General features: G+C 36.6%; 2 pseudogenes; both read left to right on the plus strand.

The window, feature by feature from the left end:
- Window positions 1–9,260: 9,260 nt before the first annotated feature.
- LOC105176051 (polygalacturonase-like) lies at window positions 9,261–10,769 on the plus strand (annotated as a pseudogene).
- Window positions 10,770–19,022: 8,253 nt separating this feature from the next.
- On the plus strand, window positions 19,023–20,516 carry LOC105176039 (polygalacturonase-like; annotated as a pseudogene).
- The last annotated feature ends 1,948 nt before the right edge of the window (window positions 20,517–22,464 follow it).

Raw genomic sequence — 22,464 nt, forward strand, 5'->3', positions numbered from 1 at the left:
CCTTAGGCCTACAGAGGCCAAAGGCCACAACCTTTACACGATTGCTCGAATCACTTAAAGCCACAAAGGCTCCACAAGTATCCACCAAGGAAATGCCACAGAGGCTTTTATCAGAAACCATAGAGGTTATGCCACCAAGGCTTTTACAGTGTTTCAGAGAGAAGGAGAGGAAGATGAGAGAATGTACTTAGCTTGTTAGCCATGAACCAACATGAACCAGCCATATAAAGAGGTTGGACATTAATGGTCTATAATCAGCCATAAGTGAAGAACACAAAAGACAAAGAGGTTGGGGGAAACCCAAAGGATCGTTTGGGGAAGAAGAAGAAGAAGAGCAGACTGCGGATTGGGGGTGAGGGAGAGATTAGGGTTAGAGAAATGAGGGAGTGAGGTGTTTAAATATTAAGCAACCGGATCAAACCTCTCATGGGCCCGGTTGGTGGATAAGTGTCCCTTTGGGCCATTAGTAAATTCAGCCATCCAGTGAAAAGGCCCAGCCAATGGTTTGGGCCATTATTTCTTTACAATTCAGTAGAGCCTACAACAAATAATAATGAATGTAGGTAATAGCTTATCTTAATTAATATTTATTAACTTCTTGCTAAAATTATGAAAAAAGTGTTTTTGATTTATAGTTGTTTTGCTTTTAAACAACTTAAAGTAGGAACTTTTAAAATACACTTGCACTTCCTAGAAATCTCCGTTTACAACTATACATTTTGATTTGGATAGAAAACACTAGCATCAGCAAAAACTTTATATAAAGTTTCAACTTTACGTCTCATTCAATAGGAAACATTGCAATTTTAGTCTTGTAACTTAGGGGTAGTGGTATTTTTAGTCCTGTACAAATCGATTTTCTTAATTTAGTTATGTAACTTTATAATTTTGGTAATTTTAGTTCTTTTCCGAAAAATTTGAATGGGTATTACAATTTACTTGCAATTTCAGTTCTGTAAATAAATTTATGAAGGACAAAAAATGCTAACTCTCGCAAGTTATAGGACTACAAATGCCAACGCCTTCTAAATTATAGGACTAAAATTATAACTTAATTGGGTTATGTAGGAGTCATATGCCATTTTCCGGTCAAATTGGCCGAGAAAGGATGAAAAGTTGCCAAAATTTTAAAGCCACAGGACTAAATTATGAAAATCGATTTGTGCAGGACCAAATTACCACCTTCCATAAGTTACAGGACTAAAATTGCATTTTTTTTCCATTCAATATTGGCAAAAATAACTTTGTAATATTTTTATATTTGTAAGGAGATAAATGTACTACATATAAAGTCAAGAGGGTGTATAATTAATATAATAAAATATTATTATCGAATGAGCTTATTGCAATTTTGGTCCTGTAACTATAAGGGGTTGGCAATTTTGGTCCTCTAACTTTAGAGTTGGCAATTTTAATCCTATAACTTTCAAATGTTTGTGATTTTGGTCTTTCAGCTCATTTTATGATTATTTTGCCCTTTTAGCTAAACGTTAACCATAGTCCACTACATGCTCGAAATTAGGCCCAACATGCTTCCGAAATAAATTAAGCCCTCATAAATTCATACATTTTTTCAACCGCCTTGTTCTCGGATATTCCAAGTCATCGATTTTACAGACTTTCTCCAATCACACTACCGCAACAGATGGTTCACAGGTACTTGGCTCATTCCGTAACAAACAACACAATTCTATTCCGTTTCTTACCTTAGGGCGTAGAAGACACTCCGATATAGGGACTTATAGAATTTTGGACAACAAATTGAACAGAAGCCTTACTTTTATTGAACAAATATTACATAGATATTATATCCTTCACTGGAGGAGACAACTATTTAGCCTCTCATATGATAGAGGTTTTGACTTATCGGGGAAACCCCCATAAACTAAGGAATTTGAAAATACAAAGACTCGAAACTTGAAATATTATGCTTTGAAGAGTTAGAGAAGATTTCTGATGATCCCCATCTCCTTCATTGCCTTCTTATTTACAATCGTCCACAGATTCCAACCCAAACTTCAAACTTGATTTTTGATGACATCGCTGCGTTTGTCATCTTCATGTCTTTTTCTAGATGATGCCATTACGTTCGTCATCTTCTTATCTTTTCCAGTTGTTTGGCATGATAGCTTGTCTGCCACTTAATCACTAGCTGGATTTTCATCTTTCTGACTGTTGGCCTTTGTTGTCTTCTGCCGCCTCTTGAACTTTTACATCTTATGAGATATACTTTGTCTTGTAAAAATTCTTCTTTTTACCCTTATCCAATTTTGGCTCGAGTTTCTGTTGGGTAACTCGAATTTTGGTCCCAAACAGGCTTGTCTCTCATAGTAAGGGCATATATGGTTACGCCATTGCCCAACATGCAATATGTTGCAACTCTTCATCCTTGTAGACTCAGTTGTTGGCAGCTTATTTTCCCATATCAGGATTCTCTTTTTCTCGAACAAGCTCTTAGCAAACTTGGTGCTTTTTTCTATCATGGAGTTTAACATGAATGATTCATTTAATCTATTTGAAAATATTTTAAGAAGGATACTTGACTTTGTCCATCTAGGTGAGACAGACCCATAATCCCCAAGCTCTTCTAGTGGAAATATCGTCTTCACCTATGGCGAACACCAGTGGAGCTTCTCCTGAGACAACTTTAATTTTGTTGAAAACTATCATGTCCGGCTTCTGCAACTTCATAAAATGAAATGCTGAATGAGACCCTCTTCTTGCATTCTCTGGAGCTACTAATAAAATTTTATCTCCAGAATATCTCCCCTCTTTAAATTGGGGTTATTTTGCTATGAGTCCAAAACCACCTCACTAATCCACTTCGAGAGTTTTGTGATTTTCGGAAAATTGGGTGACAAAAGTATGAACTGAAGCTAGAGCTCCAAAATCGTACGATTCTCTAACATCCTCTGGTTTGGACCCCTCTAACATCCAGACCTTGTTACATTTTTCAGATATTTCGATGATGGTTGTGCCTGTAATTAATTTTTCTCACATTTGCTGATAATCCTGCTAAGCAGAAGAAGATATCAATTCGTTAATATTAACCTTAGAAGTGTCTGTCATAGGCCTAAGGCTAATCTCTCCCTCTTTAAGCCTAAAGGTGCTGGGTTGACTTGAATCATCAGGAGTTTGCACTTCTTGTGACTCAATTGTTAACATTTCACCAGAGTCTGACGATGGCCTTGTGCGAATACTACTTGAATCTGACGTACAGGTTTAGAACCCTAACTCTAAAGTTATGTTTAAGGTCATGTTCCCTCCACTCATGAGTCATTCCCCAAGGTGATGTCTTCCGAATTGGTTCTTGTAGGTCATTCCATAGGAGGTGGATGCTAACAAGGAACTCCTTATGGTGACCTGGATAGTGTTTAGGTTAGCTCTTTGAATTTGTCCTATAACTTGGGCACTCACTGCTAGTTGTCCGAACTTCTTGTCAAGTTCCTCGATGTTTTTCCAAAGGTGCCTGAGTCTTATCATGATGGAGCTTGCTTCAGATGCCTCCGTCTCTTGTCAGGAAATCTGCAAGAACATTCTCATAAGATTTTATAACAACAATATTATAACAATAATATTGGCATTCAACTTGCCATATGATAATACTAGCTTTCTCGATTATCAAATAAAAACTATTTTATCGATCTTAAACATATAACCATCATTGTCTAACACAGGAACGAAAATAATATTTTTGATCATGCTCGGTACATAATAACAGTTCTTTAATTCTATCCAAATATGATCACTAATAGCTAAGTTGAGAGATCCTACGGCTTCCGTAGCCACGGATTTGCTATCACCAAGCCTTAGGACCATCTCGTCCTTACGTAGCCTTATACTTCTTTCAAGCACCTGCAAATTATTGCAGATGTGAGCTCCACAGCCGGTATCCAATACCCAAGAAGCAAAATTAGATATCATATTTACTTCAATTACAAACATACCTAGGTTGGAGAGGAATTGTGGGCACTCCCTCTTCTAATGTTCCTTTTCACGGCAATGAATGCAGACATCATTTGCCCTCGAGCGCTGTGAACCACCATTATTTCCTTTCCCACCAAAGCAACAGGGGTGCTTGGACGCTAGCAGTGGCTGTGACAACTTTTTCCTTTCCCTTATTCCTCTCCAGCGTCCTACCCTCTTGCCTTTAACCTTGGAGGTCGAAGCCTCTCCTATCAATATCGCATGCGCAGACTTGTGGGTCGTTGCCTCATATTGCACCAGCATATTAATTAACTCATGAATAGACTTCTCAAGTCCATTCATGTTGTAGTTAATGGTAAATAGGTGATAGAAGGGAAGAAATGATTGAAGCATCACATTAATGTATGTGTCATTGCAAACCCAGCTTTAAAGTTTTCGAGCTTCTCCACAAGGGATAGCATCTTGACACCATGACTTTGCATAGAGGATCCTTCAGTCATCTTGGTCCCAAAAAATACTTTTGTGGCGGCATATCTAATATGCCTATCAGGAATCGTATAAACTTCCTTCATGGGAAGCATTATCGAGGGAACATCTTCCAACCTACCATATTGCTTCTGAACATCTTAGACAGATTAAGACAATCTTGATCGAAGTCCATTTTGGGCCTAATGTTTAACTTGGTCCAACCAAGTGACAGTTATGTTTGAGTGTTTGACCGAGACCTCGTAACATAATTATATTGCATACATAAAGATCAAATGTTAAAGCAATAAAGAGATCATCACATGTAACATAATATAGCATACACCTGTGGGATGATCACGAGCCCAACCTATGAGACTCACTGAGCCCGTAGTGAGTCTGTGGTCAGTCTAAGGTGGCCCTATGCTATTAATAAAGTAATTTACCCATCAACATATAGATGAAACTTTTAACTCCTCCATGGGCCTCCTCCTCCACGGGCTTGCTTTAAAATAAAAAACCTCACCAAGAAATCCTACACTACTCTCATTACAACTGAAAAGCAGCCCCTATTTGAAGTTAGGGGAGTACATAATGAGGGAGATAGCAAGCCTCATTATTCCAAGGCAAAAAAGAGAGGGAGCGATAAGAAAAACTTTACAAGGACATACGAGTCCAACCATAAACATAGAAGTGGTCGTGACCTCCATTATCATCCATCCATACACCACATAATATACATCCCATGTAAAATCATAATCCATGATATCCAATATCATAAAATTAATTTTTATGAAGAAAACACAAGTTCAAAATTTGCAATCAAAAGGATGATAAAAAAACATGTGCATCTAATGAACATAATAAATCCAATTAATCATGTAATTTTAATTTTTAAAAGATTTTATTCAAAAAAATTAAAAAAATACAATTAATAATTGAGAAAATTCCAGAAAATCAATTAAAAAAAACGATGAAAAATAGCCCAATCGTCGACCATCGGCCTTTAGCGTGCGCTTGCCCAGCCGCATGCACACTGTGCAGCGGCAGCGGCAATGCTGCTGCAATTTTGTTTTTTTTTTCTTCATCATGAAACAATAAAAAAAAGTACCATATAGAAATTTTAAATTTTCACATGCTTGAATCATTCAATTAATTGAAAAAATGAACAAGCTATTTCGTCCTATAATTACCAAAAGAAAATCGATAAAACATCTTCAAAAGCCATAAAGAGCATGTTAACATGCTAATATCACATAACCATCAGCCCCTACATTGAATCGGGCTCTAATACCACTTGAAGGATCGTGCGCTACGGCAATAGGTTCATAAAGCGTGAACGCAACTTCAAGTGCATAGAAGATACCTCTGTCACATGCTGATAGGGAACGGATCCTATTCTTGGAACTCACCGTCATTGCTACATACTCCGACTGTACTGGACAAGGCTTATGATGATCATGTCTGTGACACAATCACCTCTCATGTAGATCCAAGATACAATCATCATATGCACGTGACTGTCATGATTTTTCAAGTATGAGGACTGCTCCCGTACTATGGATCGGGATTTGAGTCATACTGACCAAGCCTTCGAGGCTTCCATATGACAATCCCCACTAGTTAGTTAGTTGATTCGACACCTAGTCAATCAACCCACAAGATTTCATAGACGCCCCACGTCTGTCACTGATGAAACACGGTACCCACTAATTGAATGCGGCTCTTAGCATAAGTCTCCATAGGACTCTCGATGCCTAATCTCGAGGTCCTCGACTTGGAACGTTTCTGCCCAACCTTTTGGTAGTTGGTTTCATGACCACCATCTAAAGCATGCTCAATTGCACGGTTGCGAATTGGTTTGTGTGTTTTGTTGTGATGTTCAAGTAGATGCAAATATACGAAATGAGCACAACAAAGTAAATGCCAAATAAGCGAATACTCATGTTGTTCACCTAAAAGTAATATTACATAATATTGGTTAATTGTAAGAATAGAATACATCCAGACCAATCTAATTGACTTTTTGGTCATCTATCCTAGCAGTTCACATCCAGAATGTAACTTGTGATCCAGGTCACGGTATTAGCGTCGGAAGTCTTGGGGCGTATACAGAAGAAAAGGATGTGCAAGGGACATATGTGAAAACTGCACCTTCATTGGCACACAAAATGGCGTCACGGTGAAGACATGGCCCTCTGCCCCAGCCAGTTGAGTGTCACTGATTTGTATTTTGAAGATTTAATTATGGATAATGTCAGTAGTCCCGTTATCATTGATCAAAAATATTATCCACACAATCTTTGTAATGATGTAAGTCTCTCAATTTGTGACCCAAATATTTTGTGGAAATATATATTTAAAATTCATAGATATCATAAAATGGCTAGACATATTATTCTTCTTTTAGTGTAGAAGTGGCCTTCCAAATTCATCGTGATACATAAAAAATATATATTATGAAAAATTACATTTTACCATTCGAATTATGTTGATTTTTACACTTTGCTATCGAATTTTTTTTTTCTGTCAACTTATCATATGAACTTTATGAAATTTGCACTTAGCCATATATGAGTATTTCTTTTGTGTATTTTGCTGCTGGAAAAACATTATATGCTGTGTATATGTGAAAAATATCACATAACATAATTCTTAAATATCACATATGTATTACATGTGATGTTTCTTTGACAAAAAACCTTAGTTTAAAGATAGTTATAAATGACAAAGTGTAAAATTTCGTAAAGTTGAGATGATAAGTTGGTATAAAAAAAAAAATTAAATGCCAAAGTGTAATAATGATCATAGTTCGAATGACAAAATATAATTAACGCTATATATTATTAGACTCAAATAGTACTAGTTAGTAATAAGGGTCTAATTTCAATTTTCATACTTTATGTGTAAAGGCCCAGAAGTTTTGTTCCTATGAAAGTTGATTTGGCAATATTTTCGTAAAAGGATGCACAAGAAGAATAACGAGATCAGTCAAAACACTCAGCATGTTTTTTTTTTTTTGGATAAATTAGGATTTTTTTTTTGTATTTTCAGAAAATAAAAATAAGAGAGATATTGTGAAAGAAAAATACCAAAAAAATACCTATAGAGATGTTGATTTGCAGTTTCTTATGGTGTCTGAAGAGAAGTCTTGAAAAGAGAAATATGATAGGGTAATCAATTTTAAGAGCTAAATTTTTTTGTTTATTTATTATATAAAAATTAAAAGTACATTTACATGATTAGACTATAAAATGTATTAAAATAGAAAAAAATAAAAAAATATTTTGAAGATAAAAAACATAAAAATTGAACAAAAAGAGAATCTAGCACCATAGGTTACATGCAAAATCAAAGTTTATTTTTCTTAAGTTTCAAGATTTATTCTAATTATGTCTTTCGTTAGTTAATAATTTTATACTATTTACAAATAAACTTCATTACTGGATTAGAAAGAAACTAATCTGGATCGTTGAAAAAGTTGGCGGGCATCAATCGTGGTGAACTGCTCTGAAGGGGAACTCCAGCAGATATAAACTGTAAACGTATTCCCATCAACAATTCTGTACTGACCCCCATTACTAGATATGTTTTAAGCTTGAGCAGCTTCCTCCAACTCCATGATCCAGTGTTGTTGTTCACAGTACAGATGGACTGATTCCTCATTCTATAGTGGAGGATCCAAGTTACCTAAATTGATCCCTCTTGCTTCGTCACCACTTTCTATAGATGCTTGATCATCAAAACCATATTCATGTGACGGATATTGGTAATGCCCAACCCTTCCTCCTCCTTGGGCGACAACACCCGGTATTATGCTACCTTGGCATGCCCCTGGCCAGTGCCTCCTTGCCAGAATAATTTTCAAAGCTTTCTCTCCAACGCCCTTATTAATCCCCGCGGCAAACAAAATCGCACTCTCCCAAATATACACTCATTAAGATTAGCATAGATCAGATCAGTTGCGTCTGAACCGCAAATGATAGGCCATGCTTTCCAACTAGCTATCCTCTTATCAAGCTTAAGCAAGAGCAGTCAGTTAGTGAGCTTCAATCTCAACATAATGAAAGGCAAACCTAAAAATTTGATCGAAGGAACCTTCTTGAAAGCCCAACAGTGTAAGTATATCCTGTTTATGTTGTGCTGTTACCATGGAGAATATGACTTGGCTTTTAGTCAGATTATCCTTCAAACTATACGACTTAAACAACCTAATACATTTTACGTTATTCAAACTTCTATAGCAAATAAAAGAAATATAATAATAATAATAATAATAATAATAATAATAATAATAATAATAATAATAATAATAATAATATTAATAATATAAAATAATATAATATAGAAGTATATTGATTAATCGGTATTAATTTTTATTCGATTCCTACAAACATCAAGTCTTTTCATGATTAACATTTGATCAAATGCTAGGCTTAAAGTTACTTTGGTATATGCAATTAAATTGATTTCTATTTTATTATAGGATTATAATAGTTATATATATATATATCAATAGCTAACTTTTGTGCAACATAAAAACATTCAAATTATTCATATTTTTAAAATATAAGTATAAAATATGTAATACGATAACATCAACAAAAGCTATGTACTGAGTAACATGATATGCAAAAACACATTTGTTTTCTATTCATAGATTGTTAGTTATATGTTTTCAAAGATGGTGTTTGGTTGGTGCGACAAACTAGGTCACCCACAAAATTGAGTAATCTCTATCCATGAAAATAGTCAGGATCGTAAAAGATGGCACTCAACAGTGTATTATTACTATAAATTCATAATCAATGTATGCGAAGAACTTAAATTATTAAGTACAATAGCATCAATAAAATATTAAGAAGGTAATGGCAATAAACTTCAATACAATTCTCTTCTTTTTGCCTTTGTTGGCAATAAATGTTACAGCCCAGGGGCCCGTGACATACGATATCACAAAGTATGGCGCGAAATCTGGTGGAGATATCAATCAGGTTTAATCCGTATTAACTATCGTATTTATGTTCTATAGTTAATTTTTTCTTCATACAAAAATATAGTTCTTGAAAAATAACACGCATTTGCATGTTAGGCTCTAATGGATGCTTGGAAGGAGGCATGCAATTCAACTTCCCCAAGTACCATAGTGATACCACGAGGAACTTGGTCACTTAGTCAAGTAAAATTATTAGGCCCCAATAAGGCCCCTATCGAGCTTCAAGTCCAAGGAACCTTGCAAGCCAATCCTAATCCCGGTCAATTGCCTAATAAAGAAGGGGAATGGATTACTATCAATTATGTCAATTATTTCACCCTTTCTGGTGGTGGAGTTTTTGATGGTCAAGGACAGCAAGCCTGGAAGCAAAACGATTGCCACAAAAATAGAAATTGCGCCAAGCTTCCTATGGTAAGACCTACCTCCTTATATATCCTCAATTATTTCAAGTAGAATAGGTATACAAATTAACAACCCATAATCACATGTATTTGTGCTGAATCTTAGCTTCAATTTCGTGAACAACTCCATAATTCGTGATGTGACCACGAAAGATAGCAAGAATTTCCACGTGAATTGTATATCGAGCTAGTCACGTTCCTCCGATTCACAGTTTCAGCCCCTGGAGATAGCCCAAACACTGATGGTATCCATTTGGGTCGTGACACGATGATCAATATCAAAGATTCCATCATAAAAACAGGAGATGATTGTGTCTCAATTGGAGACGAGAGCAAAGAAATTCACATCCAGAATGTAACTTGTGGTCCAGGACACGGTATTAGCGTTGGAAGCCTTGGTGGGTATGCAGAAGAAAAGGATGTGCAACGGATATATGTGACAAATTGCACCTTTATTGGCACACAAAATGGCGTTAGGGTGAAGACATAGCCCTCTGCCCCAGCAACGTTGACTGTCAGTGATTTGCATTTTGAAGATTTAATCATGGATAATGTTAGCAGTCCCATTATCATTGATCAAGAATATTGTCCGCACAATCTTTGCAAAAAAGATGTAAGTTTCTCAATTTGTGATCCAAATTTTCTAGCCCTTCATTTTAAAATAATTTAGACTCTTAGTATACTGATTATATTTTAATTGTTGATTATTTTACAGAGACCATCATCTATCAAGATCAGTAACGTCAGCATTAAGAACGTAGGGGGCACGACAAATACTGCAGAGGCGGTGACGTTTATTTGCAGTGGTTTTAAGCCATGCGAGAATGTAGAGGTGGGTGACATTGATCTTACATATAATGGAAATCAAGGTCCTATCACCACCAAATGTGCCAATGTCAAACCCAAATTTGTCGGCAAGCAGAATCCACCAGTGTGTGCCACTACTGCCCAGTCTGCTTAATCAGTTTCTTTCACATCAATTTCATATACTTTTTAGTTGAGAATAAAATTTTTGTTTCAATTAGCCTCTTAAAGACTAACTACAATTTATTGGGAGTTTAGGTCATAAGAGAACTGACCCACTTTTATTTCCCCCTGACATGATAAACAACGTAAGAATAAAATTGGAGCAGTTCCTAAACCAGTGAGGCTATCTAAATGCAAACTTTGCTATTAAGTAAATTATTGATGTACGTTAAATATTCGTGTTGCTAATTGTAAATCATATTTAAATTTTTTGATAAACTATGTAAATTTTCAAGTGGATGGATCAATATATTGTTAGGCACTTGCTTAAAACGTATAATTATCGTCCGCAAGTTGTGATAGTTAGTTAAACATTTTATTAACAATATGTCTCTAATTAAAATATCACTAAAGCAAGAATCCATAATTTATAGTTAAGAAATTATGTTAATGTACCCACTAAGTTTTTCAGAACACTGGTCTTGTAACTTCCACTAGTAACTTGTCAAGTTAAATAGCTGTTCGAATCATGACATTACTACTTGCGATCATTGTATTCGCTGAGCAGAATCACACTTTTCTCTTGAGAAGTGTAACACATCGTGCAGAAAACGGACATTGAAAAAATAAATGACTATGGCATTCTTGCTCATCGAGATCACAAATGATACAAGCTCTATTACCTTGTTGCCACCATGGTATATTCAATGGGATATGCTATCTAATATACCCAACTAAAGGATGAATAAATTCTTGGGAATCTTAAAGGGACCGCTGCTTAAATGTAACCAATTTACCCGTGGTTCTGTTGGTCGAAACAACTGCGGGGCATCTGTCGTGGTGAGCTGCCCTATAGGCGAACTCCAACAGATATCAACTGCAAATGCATTCCCATCAGCAACTTTTACTGCACCCCGGTTACTAGATATTTTCAAAGCTTGAGCAGCTTCTTCCAATTCCATGATCCAGTGCTATTCATTGTATAGATGGACTAATTCCTCATTCTATAGTGGAGGATCCAAGTTACCCAAATGGATCCCTCTTGCTACGTAACCATTTGCCAAAGATGCTTGATCATCAAAACCATATTCATGAGACGAATATTGGTAATGCCCAACCCTCCCTCCCCCTTGGGCGACCCCAATTGGTGTTTTGCCACCTTAGCATGACCCGAGTCAGTACATCTTTTCCATAATAATTTTTAAAGCTTACTTTCCAAAGCCCTTATTAATCCCTATGGCAAAAAAAAAAAAAAAGTGCACTCTTCCAGTACACACTCGTGAAAGTAAGCACTGGTCAGATTTGATGAGTTCGAGCGGCAAATGATAGGCCATGCTTACCCGACTAGCTATCCTTTTATCAATCTTAAGAAAGAGCGGTTCGCATGCAGCGAGCTTCAACCTTGACGTAATTAAGACCAAGCATGGCTTGGCTTCTTGAAATACCCACACTGCAAGTATACCCTGTATATGTTGTGCTGCTACCTTGGAGAATATGACTTAGCTTTTAGTCGGATTAGCCTGGAAACCAGATGATTGAGAAAATATCTCCAGGACTGCCCTAATGACCACAGTGGAATCCACATCCGCCTTGCAGAAGAGAAGGAGATCATTTGCAAAACAAGTATCCACAATGTTAGAATATGTGACCAAAAAGCCAATTGGATTGACGGTTTTGGGAACTATTTTAGCAATCTTTATGAATTTGATATTAACTTGATGAATGTAATAAGCATTAATCTGTGGTAACATGTGTTTGTTGTGCTTACTATTTACGTTGAATGATGTTTTAGCATCACAACAAATGCCTACAAACCAATTGAATAATCCATGTAGTTAGGCTGCGTATTAGATGGTAGTTATGAGACCAACTTTTGAGGATTGATATAAAATATTCCAAGTCGAGGACCTCGAGACTGGGCGTCGAAAATCCTAAAGAGACTTGCAATAAGTGTTGCATTTATTGGATGAGTGCCATATTTCGTCAGCGACAAATATGGGATGTCTATACAATTCTAGTGGATTAATTGATAAGGTTGTTAGTTGATTGAACTGACTCATACGAATCATCATATGGAAGCCTTGGAGACTTGGTCGGTATGACTTGAATTCCTACCTCCGATAATACAGGATTAGTCCTTGGACTTGAGGAATCATGATAGCCACATGCATATGATGGCTATATCTTGGATCTGGTAAGAGATGACTGTATCTTCGATGTGATCGCTATAAGCTTGTCCAGTGTTGTTGAAGTATGTAGTGAGAATGGTGGATTTGAAGATAAAATCCATACCCTATTAGTATATGATGGATATATCTCCTATGCGCTTTGAGATGGTTTAGACTCTCTAAGTCTATGGCCATAGAGATTGGTTGAATGGGAAAGGGTAGCCTTTGTCGATCAATAGAGTAAACGCATTTGAAGTATTCAACATAGTGCCTGGTCGAGGACAAGAACCGACGCCCAATTCCATGCTGTAGATTAAGGACGAGAGATGGTTGATGGAAGGACGGGACTTGTATGGAACTCAAGAGCCTAAATCTTCATGCCAACATTCACTTAATCTCTAGTGCCATAGACCGTTGCTAGACGGGCAGTCATGGTAACGGGCTTTTTCAATTAGTGGTTAATTAGAAATAATTAATTAAATTAGATTTAATTAATTATTTATATTGGACACAATGCCCAAGTCTATCAAAGGGTGAACCTAAAGAGTTACATACAAATCACTATGGAATTGGTGGAATCAATTTAGAATTGATTTGATAAGAAATGAATTAATTTAATTGGATTAAATTAATTCAAGGAGAATATATAAATGACCGGATCATTTATTTAATAATCCATTTGATGATGGTTCAGGAATTAATTAATTTTTGGGCTTAACATCTTTAAATTAATTGGATTAATTTATTAGGTTTGACTTAATTACTTGATTGGATCAATTAATTAGGGTTTGGGCTTTGATTTATTTAATTGGATTAAATGAATCTTTGGACTTATTTGGGCTAAAATTAATTTAACAAATTATTGTCCAATGAACTTTGGGTAAGCTTGATTTAATTTGTTTAAATCAATCCCGGTGTATATTTGAAGTCCAAGCCCATTTGAGGAAAGTTGAAGCAAGTTAACTCCTCACCATGATGAACATGATGGAGTGGTTATTTCATCATGGTTGGAGGTTATATGCATGTGGGTGTATAGGTTGCCTTGGTGGCAAACTTGATAGTTATTCAATTTCGAATTGAATTGTATGTGTACAAAACTCCATACATATCCAACATAACCTACCCCCTAAGCCACGAATGTTGCTCTCTTTTTCTCTTGAAAATTCTCCTTTTGTTCTATATTGAATTGAATTCAAGTTAGAACATAAAACAACCTAAAAGCACTAAACAATAGTGTTTGTTTGGAGTTGTTTTTCTTCTTGTTCTTTGTTCTATCTAGCAATAGAAAAAGAACTATATCTATTCCATTTTATGGTGTGGACAACTTAGAGGAAATATAGCTTGAATTCTCAACTGAACGGAACGGGAACATAAAGGGAACAACACATATTGCTGCTCATCTATAGAAACAAAAAGGTAAAGTTTCATCTTACATTTCTGTGCCTTTTGTTTCATCCTCTAGCCACATGTCTAGCATGCTTGAATATTATTATTATGCTTTTGACAAACATCGAATGTTCCGGAATTTCAAAAGGAACACTCTTTTGAACCGTTTTAGTTTTTTTTTATTATTTCACACTTCCACCGCGCTCTCGGACCATACTGATTCTTTCACACAATTCTTAGATCTAGCATTTCCAATGTTATAGAATAAGTCATTGAACTCCATAGAATGTTGCAATATGATTTTGTAATATGACATATGGACATTCTTTCAACTAATAAATAAAAATCTCGCATATGATAAATAATATATGTGCATGGTAATTAATAATTAACACATTGGGACATAATGTGGATCGAATAACTTTTAGCAACGAAAGTATGTCGATCCACGTATCTGAATTTGGCTAGTCTAGAAGCCCATGCCTTGATTGTGGAAACCATGAACATCCCTTGCTCACCACGGTAAATTACTACTAGAGTAACCCACTCATTTACGCACCTCAAATCCAAGGATCCATGGTGATTCTCCAAGAAAGAATATCGAGAGAAAATTAGAGAGAGTATATGGAGAGAGTATTATGATCAATTCATTTGTGTAATATTTGTGTTTCTGCAAATCTTTGATCACAACTAGGTATCCTATTTTTAGGTGTATACAATACTATCTTTAAGAGGAGTCAATATCCCAATATATATTTTAAAGACTACAAACTCTATCTCAAATAGGGTTATTTTAGATAGGGTGTATTTCAGTGGAGTCCTTATCCCTACATTTATTTAAGAGACTCAAAATCTATCTTAAATACAGAAGCATATTGGGTCACGGGTCTACTAACCCGACCTAATATTCAACAGTGGAGGGCCTCCATAATAAGGATAGAGAGGTAAGGAGATAGGGGATCCCCCTGCCTCAATTCTCTAGCACCCTGGAGTAATAAACCACTTTGAATTTCTTTTTCCTTAGTGGCATAATCAGTGTTTGAGCATCCTCCTCCGAAGGAGTATGCATAATCCAACACCTCAAATGGTCCAAATTAATAGATAGTGCTCTCCTCTGCCTACTTAGCAACGTCTGATAGTAATATACAAACTCCCATGGACTTCCTAGCTCAGTAAGCATAACTTTTTGGCCATTATAGATTTGAAACACTTTTTATATTGCTCTTTTGACTGCCACCTTTCGAAAGAAGATTTTGGTACATTAACGGCCTAGGTATGAATAATCCTACAATAACGTTCTAACTCTAATAGAATTAGATGTAGTAGCTCTTGCACCTACTTAAGGAACTCATTAACCAAGTGAACATTAGTAGTGAGGCCCCTCTTCTGTCGTCGTTGCTCTGGGAATATCAGTTTCAATAATTTCAGTTTCATGGTAACCGAATACATAGATGTGACATGGATATGGTGCCTCTGGACCCCTGACACTGAAGAAAGAAACCCTGGAGACTTAGCTAGATATTATCAAATTTAAAACTCCAAGCTCTACCCTACCCACCACTAGTAAAACCAATAGCGAGTGATCAGAGCTACGTGGGGTGCTGTAAAGATATGGGCTAGAAGGCCACCTTTCTAACCATGTTTCATTGAACAATACTTTATCCAAATATTTCCATAAACTATGGACCCCCTTGCTTCTGTTGTGCCATGTAAATGCCATTCCTCGCATAGGCAAGTTTACAAGCCCACAGTGCAAAATACATGTCTGAAACTTCTCGGCTGCAAGTCCACAGATTTCACTCATATCAAATACCGTATTAAAGTCACCAAAAACTAACCACAACTTGTCCTCTATACCCTCAGTTAGCTGCAACACAGTACTCCAAAGGTCCCTTCATTCACTATGCTCATTATTTTTATACAAGACCGATATCAAACATGTGTCGTGCAATCATATACAAACTCCCTAGAATGAATGAGTTACTATGAACAACAAAATATCAACATTCAGCTTAGAGGCATCCCAAGTAAGCTATATACGATTATTGGGGTCCGGCTAACTAGCAAACTAGGACCAAATGTAAAATATGCCACCCTGCACCCTGTTAACATTGCATTGTGTAACCCTGGTTTCGGGCAACCCACAGAACTGTAAACGAAACTCACATACCAATTGCTTCACCGCTAGCTGATGGTCTTGACAGTTGAGATCTCTAACAGTCTAACAAGTTGCTGGGATCATGTTGCACCATAAGAGGCACTGTGTGTTTTAGGCCCTAGGTCAAACCGACGTTCTCATCCTTTACTATAGCATCCTCTTTAATCTGCATGTCCATACATTCAGCTGCCAACATGGTGCCACAGTTGACCTGGACAACAACGCATGCGCTGGTGCTACCTCCTTAGATGTTATCCTAGCCAATCTTGATGTATGTCTTTGCCCATAGACTACTACCGGCTTCTTAACAGGTTGCTTTACCATAGGGAACCGGGCCACTCCATGCCTTAGAGAGCGATACCTTATGCAGCGCGAAGGCACCCACTCATATTCTATCTCTACCTTGCATGGAGTTTCCTGACCCCCATTTGTTGAGGGCATAAGAATCGCCAGGTGCTTAGGTAATTTGGAGCTATAATCAAGCATTATGCAAACAAGAGCATAGTTTAGCCAATTACATGCTCTTAGTGACTGCGTCGGCATATAACGGTTGCCCAATGCTGCTAGCAACTAATCTAAACCTTTCCTCTATCCAGTATTCCACCGAAAAATACGCAGCCTGATCCAAATAGGGACTTAAGAGTGACTATGCTTATATAACGCCATTCTCGACTTCCATCATTGAAAAATAATGGACTGCCCCTAGAACAACTAGCGCCCCCCCACCCCCGATCACCTCTTCCATGGCAACAATGGTGTTAAACCGACAAAAATAGAAGCCATAATATTGCTAATGACATCCTTCACTACCGGCCATATTGATCGAAGAAATGCGTTGAGGGGTTGGATAAAAGGCTTCTTGCACTAAAAATAACCAACCACCATTGCAATCCATTTCTTGGATTCTTCCACAATTCAATTGAGGAAAGGTGTATAACAATCTCGCCCTTTTGAGTCTCTAGAGTAATGTATCACAATGTTCTTCTTGATGAATTGGTGAATGTTTCGTCAGTCGAACTTGCATGAATGTGCATTCTCAAAGGAATCTTGCAGATTTGAATTTTGTGGGATTGTGTCATCCTGTGCATCTTCTAATTCCAAAGTAGGTGAATCTGTTTTCACCAAGCACATGGTCCACTCCTTGGTTAACAACAAGTGGGTCAAGACTGGGGCAGCGTTGTGCGTTGCGGCGTGAACCAGAAGATGGATCGCCTGCACTTCCAAACCTTTCCGCCCACTTCGATCGGAGGCTCTCCAAAGTTGCAAAGGAGTCAAAATCTCCTTGATCAATAACTTGCTCCACCAACTTTAGGAACTAAGAGAAGTTGAATGTCTCATATATTGCATCACCCACTACCTTATCGTCGTCAGTACCCGCCTCCTTCGCTGCAAGATTAGAGTCCTCAACAGCCATACTACTACTAGGACGACCTACGCGCGTGTGTGTGTAACGTGTGGATCGAAAAGCATGGTAAATGGTTAATTGTTAAGGTTGATGTTCGATGAATAAGTTTGAGATTATAGATTCTAGTCTCATTGGATTCGTGGTATTTGTCTCACTTTAGGTGAGTTTGTTGTAATTCACTTTATTGTGTTTAGTTATATTTACGTATTGATCGAACCATTGTATTGCTCAATTTATTAGAATATTGATGTAAATAATATAATTTTAGCTTCTATAAAAAATAAATAAATTAAAGAGTAATAATAAGGTGGGGGAATAAAAAGAACAAAGAATGAGAAATTTCATTTGCTAATAATTTATCTTACAATAACACCACAACTCTAGTAGGTCAAGTAATTCAATACATTAAACATTATAAAAGAATTTAATTAATGAACTTGTATTATAAATTAGACATATAGTATTAAATATGTTGTGTATTTTTATTAGCTCTAATTTGGTCACCACAAAAAAATTTAAAACAACCTAATACATTTGACGTTACTCAAACTTCTATAACAAATAAAAAAACATAATACTAATTCATATTATTAATAATAATTTTTTATAATATAAAATAATATAATATAGAAATATATAGATTAATCGGTAATAATTTTAATTAAATTCCAGTAAACATCCAAGTCTTTTCATGATTAACATTTGATCAAACTGTAGGCATAAGCTTACTTTGGTATATGCAATTAAATGATTCGTGTTTTATTATAGGATTATAATAGTTATATATATATATGTAGTTAAAAAGTCAAGCAACGTAAAAACATTCAAATTATTCATATTTTTAAAAATAAATGTAGAAAATGTAAGATCCAGTACCATCAACAAAAAGTATGTACTAAGTAACATGATATGCAAAAACACATTTGTTTTCTATTTATAGATTGATAGTTATATGTATTCAAAGATGGCGCTTTTGGGTGCGACAAACTAGTCCAAACACAAAATTAAGTAATCACTATCCCTGAAAATAGTTAGGATCAGTTAATGATGACACTCAATAGTTTACTATTACTATATAAATTCATAGTTAATGTATGTGAAGAACTTACATTATTAAGTACATCAACATCAATAAGATATTAACAAGGCAATGTCAATAAACTTCATTACAATTCTGTTCTTTTTGCCTTTGTTGGCAATCAATGTTAATGCCCAGGGCCCCGTGACATATGATATCACAAAGTATGGCGCGAAATCTGGTGGAGATATCAGTTAGGTTTAATCCGTATTAACTACCGTATTTATGTTCTATAGTTAATTTTTTCTTCATACAAAAATATAATTCTTGAAAAATAACACGCATTTGCATGTTAGGCTCTAATGGATGCTTGGAAGGAGGCATGCAATTCAACTTCCCCAAGTACCATAGTGATACCACGAGGAACTTGGTCACTTAGTCAGGTAAAATTATTAGCCCCCAATAAGGCCCCTGTCGAGCTTCAAGTCCAAGGAACCTTGCAAGCCAATCCTAATCCCGGTCAATTGCCTAATAAAGAAGGGGAATGGATTACAATCAATTATGTCAATTATTTCACCCTTTCTGGTGGTGGAGTTTTTGATGATCAAGGACAGGAAGCCTGGAAGCAAAACGATTGCCACAAAAACAGAAATTGCGCCAAGCTTCCTATGGTAAGACCTATCTCCTCATATATCCTCAATTATTTCAAGTAGAATAGGTGTACAAATTAACAAGCCATAATCACATGAATTTGTGCAGAATCTTAGCTTCAATTTCGTGAACAACTCCATAATTCGTGATGTGACCACGAAAGATAGCAAGAATTTCCACGTGATTTGTATATTGAGCCATAATGTCACGTTCCTCCGATTCACAGTTTCAGCCCCTGGAGATAGCCCAAACACTGATGGTATCCATCTGGGTCGTGACACGATGATCAATATCAAAGATTCCATCATAAAAACAGGAGATGATTGTGTCTCAATTGGAGACGAGAGCAAAGAAATTCACATCCAGAATGTAACTTGTGGTCCAGGACACGGTATTAGCGTTGGAAGCTTTGGTGGGTATGCAGTAGAAAAGGATGTGCAAGAGATATATGTGACAAATTGCACCTTTATTGGCACACAAAATGGCGTTAGGGTGAAGACATGGCCCTCTGCCCCAGCAACGTTGACTGTCAGTGATTTGCATTTTGAAGATTTAATCATGGATAATGTAAGCAGTCCCATTATCATTGATCAAGAATATTGTCCACACAATCTTTGCAAAAAAGATGTAAGTTTCTCAATTTGTGATCCAAATTTTCTAACCCTTCATTTTAAAATAATTTAGACTCTTAGTATACTGATTATATTTTATTTGTTGATTATTTTACAGAGACCATCATCTATCAAGATCAGTAACGTCAGCATTAAGAACATACGGGGCACGACAAATACTGCAGAGGCGGTGACGTTTATTTGCAGTGGTCTTAAGCCATGCGAGAATGTAGAGGTGGGTGACATTGATCTTACATATAATGGAAATCAAGGTCCTATCACCACCAATTGTGCCAATGTCAAACCCAAATTTGTCGGCAAGCAGAATCCACCAGTGTGTGCCACTACTGCCCAGTCTGCTTAATCAGTTTCTTTCACATCAATTTCATATACTTTTTAGTTGAGAATAAAATTTTTGTTTCAATTAGCCTCTTGAAGACTAACTACAATTTATTGGGAGTTTAGGTCATAAGAGAAGTGACCCACTTTTATTTCCCTCTGACATGATGAACAATGTATAAATAAAATTGGAGCAGTTCCTAAACCTGTGAGTTCTTTTAGATGACAACTTTGCTATTAAGTAAAATATTGATGTACGTTAAGTATTCGTGTGACTAATTGTAAATCATATTTAAAATTTTTCAACTATCTAAATTTTCAAGTGGATGGATCAGTATATTATTAGGCACCTGCTTAAAACGTATAATAATCATCATCAAATTGTGATAGTTAGTGAAACAATTCATTAACATTGTGTCTCTATTACAATATCAATAAAGCATTAACCCATAATATATAGTTAAGAAAGTATGTAGCCACTAAATTTTTCACAATACTGGTTTAGTAAATTCCACTAGCAACTTGTCAAGTTAAATACCAGTTGTAATCATGGCATTATTGCTCGCAGCCATTGTATTCGCTGTTGCTAGTCCGTATGTGGCTAGAAGAATCGCACCTTCCTCTTGAGAAGTGAAATACATCGTACAAAAATGGACATAGAAAAAATAAATGACCATGGCATTCTTGCTCATCGAGATCCTGAGGGATAGAAGCTCTATTACCTTTTTGCCACCATGGTCTATCAATGGGATATGCTCTCTAATATAGCCAACTAAAGGGTGAATAAATTCTTGGGAAACGTAAAGGGATCGCTGCTTAAATGTAACCAATTTAGGCACGGTCCTGTTGGTTGAAACAACTGCAGGGCATTCGTCGAGGCGAACTCCAACATATATCAACTGCAAAGACATTCACATCAGCAATTCTGTATGGCATCCCCCTTACTAGATATGTTCTAAACTTGAGCAGCTTCTTCCAACACCATGATCCAGTGCTGCTATTCACAGTCCAGATGGACTGACTCCTCATTCTATAGTGGAGGATCCAAGTTACCCCGAATGAATCCCTCTTGATTCGTCACCACTTGCCATAGATAATTGATCATCAAAACCATATTCATGTGATGAATGTTGCTAATACCCATCCATCCCTCATCTTTGGGTGAGCCCCCCTGGTGTTTTGCCACCTTAGCATAACCCGTGTCACGACATCTTTGCCATAATAATTTCAAAGCTTTCTTTCCACAGACCTGATTAATCCGTGTGAAAAAAGAAGCGCACTCTCCCAGTACACACTCATGATGTTAGTCACTGATCGGATCTGTTGAGTCCGAGCTGCAAACGCTAGGCCATGCTTCCCCAACTAGCTATCCCCATATCAAACTTAAGCAAGAGCAGTTGATATGTAGTGAGCTTCAACCTTGACATAATGAGGGGCTCCCCCTTTGAGTCATTGCATCTTGGCCTGTTGTTGTAACATTGCATGCTCCAGCTTAACGACTTAGGTGTGAATCATCCTACAATAACGTTCCAACTCTAATATAATTGGATGTAGCAGCTCCTGCACCTAAGTAAGGAACTCACTAACCAAGTGAACATTAGTATTGAGGTCCCTCTTCTGTTGGTGTTGCTTTGGGAATATTGCTTTCAATTACTTCAGTTTTTCTAGTAAACGAGTACATAGATGTGCCATGAATGTGGTGTCTCCGGACCCCTGACACTAAAGAAAGGAACCCTGGGAAATTATCTAGATAATTATCAAATTTAACAATCACGGCTCCTGCCCTACCCTCCACTTGTAAAAGCAACGGTAAGTGATAATAGGTACGTGGGGTGCTGCTGAGATATGAACTGGAAGGCCACCTTGCTAACCAGGTCTCCTTGAATAATACTTTATCAAACATTTCCATAAACTATGGATCCCTTGCTTATGTTGTGCCATGTAAATGCGATTCCTCGCATAGGCAAGTAAAC

Source organism: Sesamum indicum, linkage group LG13, assembly GCF_026168435.1.
Source record: "Sesamum indicum cultivar Baizhima isolate 11 linkage group LG13, ASM2616843v1, whole genome shotgun sequence".
NCBI lineage: Eukaryota > Viridiplantae > Streptophyta > Magnoliopsida > Lamiales > Pedaliaceae > Sesamum > Sesamum indicum.